This window comes from Chelonoidis abingdonii, chromosome 4, assembly GCF_003597395.2.
Source record: "Chelonoidis abingdonii isolate Lonesome George chromosome 4, CheloAbing_2.0, whole genome shotgun sequence".
Classification (NCBI taxonomy): Eukaryota; Metazoa; Chordata; order Testudines; family Testudinidae; genus Chelonoidis; species Chelonoidis abingdonii.
The window spans coordinates 26,958,554-26,966,314 of NC_133772.1; positions in this window are offsets into that span (position 1 = coordinate 26,958,554).

Below are 7,761 nucleotides of genomic sequence, written 5' to 3' on the forward strand. Positions count from 1 at the left end.
CCTCAGGCAGCAAAGAAAGGGAAAAAAAAAAAACTTCCTGGCTTTGCAGGTGGCCAAAAAGAAAAATGTGTCCTTTTAAAATCCTGAGGTCTGTACCTCTGGTTAAAAATGATCCCACTGCTCTGCCACCATGTCAAGGCTGATTCCCCACTCTGGCACTTTGAGTGCAGAAAGTGGGGGCCTGCAAGGATTCTAAAAATTAATACTGGCCACTCCAGGCTTGTATTATTCCCAAGGTTACAACTTTTCTCTGACCTTGGATTGGTAGATGCTGCCACCACCCAAGTTCAGAACCCCTTTGAGAGCCCAGGAAGGCACAGTTGGGAATTCCTTCCTGTGGGGTACCCTCAAGCCCTTTCACCATCATCTCCTCCGGGGAAGAGCTGATAAAGAAAAAACAGGAAATCAGCTGTTGCCAACAATATATGCACAAACCTCTTAAGATACAAAAATCCAATTATGTTCTTAAAAAGGTAAATTTTATTTAAAACAAAGAAAGAAAATACATCTGGGTACTCAGGCTATTGCTAAATTTTAAAAGAGCAACTACAAGGATTAAGCACCAAGAGTAACTTTCTCGAGGTCCAGCTTAAAGGTTGCAGACGAAACAAAAGCACCTGGGGTTAGCACAGAGGAATCCACAAGCTATAAAGAAAGAAAAGAGATAAACCTAATAGCATCTTTCTGGACATTTCCTGATCTACTTACATATCTAGGGTTTTAAATGAGTAGTTTCTAGATATGATATTGATGATTTTTTCATACCTGGCCTAAGCTTCTTACACCATAGCTCAAGGTTTCTCAAACAGGGGTTGCTGATTGTGTAGGAAAAGCCCCTAGCGGGCTGGGCCGGTTTGTTTACCTGCCGCATCCGCAGGTCTGGCTGATTGTGGTTCCCACTGGCTGCAGATCGCTGCTCCGGGCCAATGGGAGCTGCTGGAAGCCTCTGCTGTACTGAGCCCACAAACTTTTGTGTTTGGCTAACACAGCTCCCAGAAAGGCTCCAGGCTGGAGCTGAAGACAGCATGAGATGGAGAACACACTGCCTCCCTGGGAGTTTTTGCCAAGGTTTAATCACCCTCCTGGTAGAAATGGGGGCTGTATTTCTAACTGGAATTTGGCTGGCTTCAGCTTCCAGCAGTGGTTCTTGTTCTGCCTTTCTCTGTGAGATCAAAGAGCCCAGAGTACCCAGTACCTTCTCCTTGTGGATGTCCTTAGACACTGTAATCAAGCTACTTCTCATTCTTCTTTTTGATTGTGCATTCTCTCTCTCTCTCTCTCTCTCCCCCTCCCTCTCCCTCAAGGGCATTTTCTCCAGCACTTGATTATTTTTGTGGCTCCTTTCTGCACATCTCCAATTTTTCAACATACTTTTTAAAATGTGGGCACCAGAACTGTATGCAGTATTCCAGTGTCACCCCCACCAGTGCCATATACAGAGGGAAAACCCCATCCTTGCTCCTACTCACTCCTCCCCTACTTATAGAGCCAAGAGCGCATTAACCTTTTTTGCCACATCGTCACACTGGGAGCTCACGTTCAGCTGCTTGTCCACTCTGACTCCTAAAACATTCTGGGATACAGGCCCCCATTCTGTAGGTATGGACTGTTTTCCTTGTTCCTAGAAGTAAAATTTTGCATTTGGCTATATTAAAACCCATTTTGTTGGAATGGGCCCTGCTTACCAAGTGATCCAGTGCTGAGCACCCACCAGTAGCCCTCCATCAGCTCCCCCTCCACGCCCTGCAGCAGGCCCTGTGGATCAGCACCTCCCCCTCCCTCCCTGCACCTCCAGCCCTCCATGAATAGCTGGTTTGTGGCGTGCAGGAGCCTGGGAGGGAGCAGGAAGGAGCAAGGACGTGGCAGACTTGGGGGAGGGAATGGAACTGGGTGGGAAGAGGCGGTGCAGGGCCGGGGAGAGGTGGGGCAGGGGTGAGGCTTTGGGGGGGAAAGAGTGGAGTGAGGTTGGGGTCAGAGTCGGGGGTTGAGCACTCCCTGGCACATTGGAAAGTCGGTGCCTGTGGATCCAGGTTGCTCTCCAGGACTGCTCTGTCCTCATCATTTGGCACTCCACCTATCTTTGTGTCATCTGCAAATTTTATCTGCAGTGATTTTATAGTTACTTCCAGCTCATTGATAAAAATGTGATTAGCTTCAGGCCTAAACCAATCCCTGAAGAGCCCCACAAGAAACACCCCCATTTGAGGAGGGTTCCTCAACTCCTTTTTGAGATCTGTCAGCCAGTTCTTAATCCATTCAATGTGTGCTCTATTGATATTATATGGTGCTAATTTTTTCATCAGAATATCGTGTAGAACTAAGTCAAATGCCTGACAATATCTAAGTGTATTACATCTTTGCAGTTATCTCACCAAAGGAGGAAATCAGGGTATGTTGGACAAAACCTACTTTCCAAAACAATTCCTGGTGACGGGCAATGATTCTATTTCTAGCCTTTAATTCTTTAGCAATCAAATTCCATGTCAGCCTTTCAGTTATTAAACAGCTCACAACTGGCACATCCAGCACCAGCACTTGACTCAGATTTGGAGCCCCAAGCTGAACTCTGTTCTGTGCATCTCTCCTAACTGGGGAGTCTGGTTGCTGCTCTCTCCATTTCTCGCACTCTAGCAGCCTGAATGACCCAAGGCTCTGAACTGGCACTGGCATAGCTAATATGGGTTGGAGATGCTGAAATGCCAAAGGCAAGGCCTCCAGTCTAGGAAACAGACCACAAGCAGTGGCCAGAGTCCCTCTGGGTCAGATGCTGAATGACCAAAGCAGGGCTGGAGTTATAGGCCTCCCCAAGTACCAGGTGTTTTCCTTCTTACGTCTTCCAGTCAAGGTCAGGGAAAAGCCAACTCAGTTCACCAATGTTATACAATCTGGAAACTGGATCCTCCACTCTTTGTTCTGCATTTGGCTGGTTACTGTGATACATGGGACTCAGAAAATGCCTGGATTTCACCTACCTCCTCCACTATCTCAAGCCTTTAGTGAGTCCTGTCCAGGCTCCCACCTCCCAGATGGATGGATGCCCTAATCACTGGGCCACAGAATCTTCACTTATAGTTCTCTCATGCACAAAGCTGAAAAATAAGGCATTTGTTTTCTTTGTTTTGCTGCTCCAGTTCCAGTTAACAAAATGCATGTTAGACTAGTTTGGCTGCAAAGAAGAAGTCTTTGTTTACACTGAGGACGGACACCACTGATTCCTGTCAGGCTACAGAACTGGGCTGACATTAGAATCCAAACATCCTCTGGTCAGTGCAAGCAGAGCCATTCCTCTAATGATTTGTACTTGATGTGATGCAGTATGAATGTCATGGATAATTCAGACCAATGGGGAGAAAGAGAATAAAAACCACTGTTTTATTTAAATAGTTTCTGTCCCCACTCCCCACCCCTCCCCTCTTGAGGACCAACATAAAACAGTGCAATACATATGCTAACAAACTTAAGAAAAGCTTCTGTTTAAGTTTGTTAGCATACATATTGTGCTATTAAAGCCAGAAGAATGAATGCCCTCCCTATCCATGTTCTGCTTCTTTAAGGAGTAGAACATAGGAGTAGTGTGCTCCAGCAGAGCGGGGTGGAGGGGGGGATTGGCCCCACATCTTTCCGGTATTCCATACTGGCTAGTAATCTCTTGAAGATACAGGTACTGGAGGTTGCTGCCCGACTTGCACTCCTCGCGTTCTGTGATTTTCCAGGCACCAAGACACTCAACATTGTAACATACAGCCCTTCGTGGCTCCAGGCTGGGATCCCTGCAATTTCTGGGGCTTGCTTTGAAAGGGATGAGTTTAAAGCATCACAAGCAATTGCTTACAGAAGTTATTGTCTGAGGTTCTCATAGGCCAATGTACTCACAAAGGAGGAACACGCATACGGCACTTCTTAGTTAAAACCCCAAATAAAGCTCCTTGAGGTCACCCCACAAAGAATGCAGCATGGACAAGGGACCCGTCAGTTACCTCTGTCCAAGGACACAAACACAGTCCCTCCAAGGAGTTCCAGTGTCGATCCTCAGTCCTGGTGCTCGGAACTGGGAGGAATCTCACCCAGGGGTGAAAGTAACTTAAAGGACTTGCTGGTACTCCAGAGTCTGTGGAGGGGGAGGGGCCTCAACCAGAAGAGGCGTGGCCTCTATCGGAAGAGGTGGGGCCTTTAAATCCTGGGGCTTTCAAATCAGGATTTAAAGGGCTCAGGGATTCAGCTGAAGCTAGGAGCCGGGCCCTTTAAATCACCCCCGGAGCTACCAGCTGCAGAGGCGGCTGGGAGCCCTGGGGTTTGGGCAGGGGTGAAAGTAATAACATTTCTTACCCATATGGTCCAATCACAAGCAACCCACCTGTCCTACCTACTTCATGGATCCCTCCCATTGCATGACATAGAGAAAATAAAGCTACTATTACTACTAGCAGTACTGCCTGTAATAAAACTTTACTATTGGAATAAGCCCGAAAAAGTGAAAACTCACTGTCACATTTTTCTCCGTGTCTTCCCTCCTCCTCCAGCCAGGCTGCCGACACTAGGCTTCATGCTTTCTTTCTGCCTGGCACTGAGCAGCAGCTGCAGGGGCTTCCCTCTAGCTTGCAGCAGGGAGCAGAGAGACTGGCGGAGGGAGGGAGAAGCCTGCCTCCTGCATAAGATCAGTGTAAACTCAGCTGTTCCCTGCGCAGTTCAGTAACATTTCAAAGAGGATCTGCAAGCAGTTTGGACATCACAACCATGATCCTCTGCTGGGGAGGGAATGGGATAGATTTGAACTTGGAAATGGTTCCTGATTTTGATTGTGTTTTTTGTGTATAGGAGATCCCCTCATCCCGGGGGCAGAAAAGAACTGCCCCTGCCATGGTCACACACACACTTCCCCCACCCCCCCCAACAACAACAACTGGGAGTGAAATTAACAGGGATGCCAGAAATGGCTTCTAACCCTGCAGGCTGAACCATTCAGGGAACAGCTGAGTTTAAACTATTCTTATGCAGGGGGCAGGCTTCTCCCTCCCTCAGCCAGTCTTCTTTTCTTACCGGTCCTCCATACCGGCGCGTACCGGCTTACTTTCACCTCTGATCTCACCTCTTGGCTAGTCCAGGTGTCAGGAGCACTTCTCGATTCTGCCACTTCCTTTGCGGGGCCAGCAAAACTTGGAGGCCTCCAGTGACCACAGGGGCTGTTGGAGGAGGGGCAACCCTCTAATTTCTATCAGACTTTTTCCAAATAGCTCTCAGATTTCTGTTCTTGCAGGTTCTCTGACACTTCCATACACATCCACGAGGTGGCACCAGTGTATAACAAATTTCTTCGATCCTCTTATGGGAGGCTTTTTATGTTTGCTTCCTTTCCAGGAGGGTATTTCTGCCTTACCCAGACTATTCATCGGAATCCCTCCCAATTTTATGTAGTTTTGTTGAGTATTTCAAAGCTCTGCCCTGCTGAGGAAATGCAGGTGATCTGGTTCTCCCCAGGGCCCAGGAAGAAAGGGGAGAGCAGAGCAATTCATAGGCTAGAAGGGCTAGAAGGGACCATGCTGACCATCCAGCTTTTCTCTCTCTCTCTCTCTTTCTCTCACACCCACCCACCCAAAAGAGCTGGAAGGAAGCACGTCTTTTAAAAATATATCTAACCTCCTTGCAAAGATTCCAAGGGATGGTGAGTGCACCCCCTCCCAGGGAAGCCATCCAACATTTATTCACTCTCATTTCAAGGATGAATTTGTCTAACTTCAGCCTTGATTTGCCTTTGCCAGCATGGCTGAAAAGCCCCCCACTCTCAGATCTCTTTCCCACAGGTAAAGACCTAGACACAGAGCACTCATCACCTCTCAGTCGTCTCTTCGACACACTGAACAAGCTGAACTCACATTGTAAGACTTGTTTTTCAGATCCTGCATAATTTTTGTAGCCCTCCTCTGATGTGTCTCCAGCATTTCCACATTCTTCTTGGGGGGTGGTCACAGCAGTGGACACAGTGTTCTAGTAACCGTCTACCCAGTGCTGCGCATCTTCCCATCTTCCACTTGATAGTCCCTGTTTTATACAGCCAAGCATTAGCCCTTTTTGCCACAGTATTGCACTGAAAGCTCAGGTTGAGGCAAATATCTCTGATGACCTCTAAGTCCTTCTCTGAGTTACTGCTTCCCAAGACAGAGGTCCCCCTCCTGTAGGTATAAGTTCAATTCTCTGTTCCCCAAGTATTACCTTGCATTTGGCTGTGTGGAACGGGACGGATTGGCCCCGTACTGGTACACAGGGGTTAATCCTTCCCTCCTAGCAGAAGATGCTCCATCCCTGAGGTTCTGCTGGGCATGCTCCACCTGGAAGTCAGGTATAAAAGCCTGCAGAGCTGCTCAGTCAGGGTGGATTCTGGAGAGGAAGGAGGCTTGTAACTCTCTCCAGCAGAAGAGTGGCCCGCACACGAGGGTGCAGAGACCAGTCACATCCAGATGCGTTGCAGATGGGAAGCAGAGGATGCTGTGGATCAGGTTGAATCTGAGGAAGGGATAGGAAGTAACCCAGGGAGTCCTTAAAGGAAAATGGTGCTAAGACTATTTAGTCTGGTGTGCTTCAGGAGAATCCCCGTTGGACCAGTGGTGAGGAGAACTTGCCACCAACAGCGCCCTGGATCGGGGACAAGACCGGGTCCCCCATCTCTGCCATCCACCTTTGAAATGGGGTGGCCCCACACTGTGAGTTGGTTGAATTTCAGCCACTAGGCCGCATTATCCCACTAGGGAAGGGGAAGAAGATGTATTCTGGCCCTTGGGCCACGCTGTGCTAACTACAGAGGGGTTTGGGCGTAGAAGGGCCATTGAGGTACAAGCCCCACCACACTGTGTTAAAATGCCTTTTATAGGATTGTGACCATTGAACCGGCTGATGCAGATCACTCTGTAACAATAACCTGTCCTCCTCATTTGCCACCCCACCAATCTTTGTCATCTGCACACGTTCCCAGAAAAGGTTTTATAGCCTTGTCTAGGTCATTGATACCCATATTGAATAGTGTTGGGCCAAGAACTGATCACTGGGGGATTCTGGTAAAAACAGCCCCTCTCATTGATATCTATCCATTAGCAACTACGTTTGAGATCTGCCAATGAGCTGTTTTCAATCCATGTAGTGTGTGCCCTCTAAATCCATATAATGCAAGCTTATTAATTGTAATGTCATGGGGTACCAAGGCAAATGCCTGGGAGAATCCAAGTGTAGTGTGTAAACACAGTTGTCTGTACTAGGCTTGTAAACCTGTCAAAAAAGATACCAGATTTGCTTGACAAGATCTACCTTCCATGAAACTATGCTCATTGCTCACCAGCATTCGTTATATTTTTATTCTCTAATTCTTTGTTGGTAAGAGCCCCTTATTAACCTTTCCTCAATTTTACCTGTCATTGATGTCAGGCTATTGGGTCTATAGGTCCCTGGATCATCCCTTTTAATTTTTTATTTTTTTTAATATTGAAACTACATTGGAAGTCCTCTAGGAGGCAATACTTCCCCACTTGCAACCCGGATTCTGAGTGTAGCAAAATCCTTTTAATAAAGGAGGGAAACAATGTGGCATCACGTTGGAGAAACACCACAAACAGGATTATAACACAAACCATAAGCAAAAACCCACCTCCAAGTACGTTTGGCAATGTCCTTTTCCCCTTAGGGTCTTGAGTCCAATCACCCCAAAGTCCAACAACCCAAAAGTCTCTGGTCAGTGCCATCCCAGAATTCAAGAGTTTATCTGTAGAGTTTTACCCC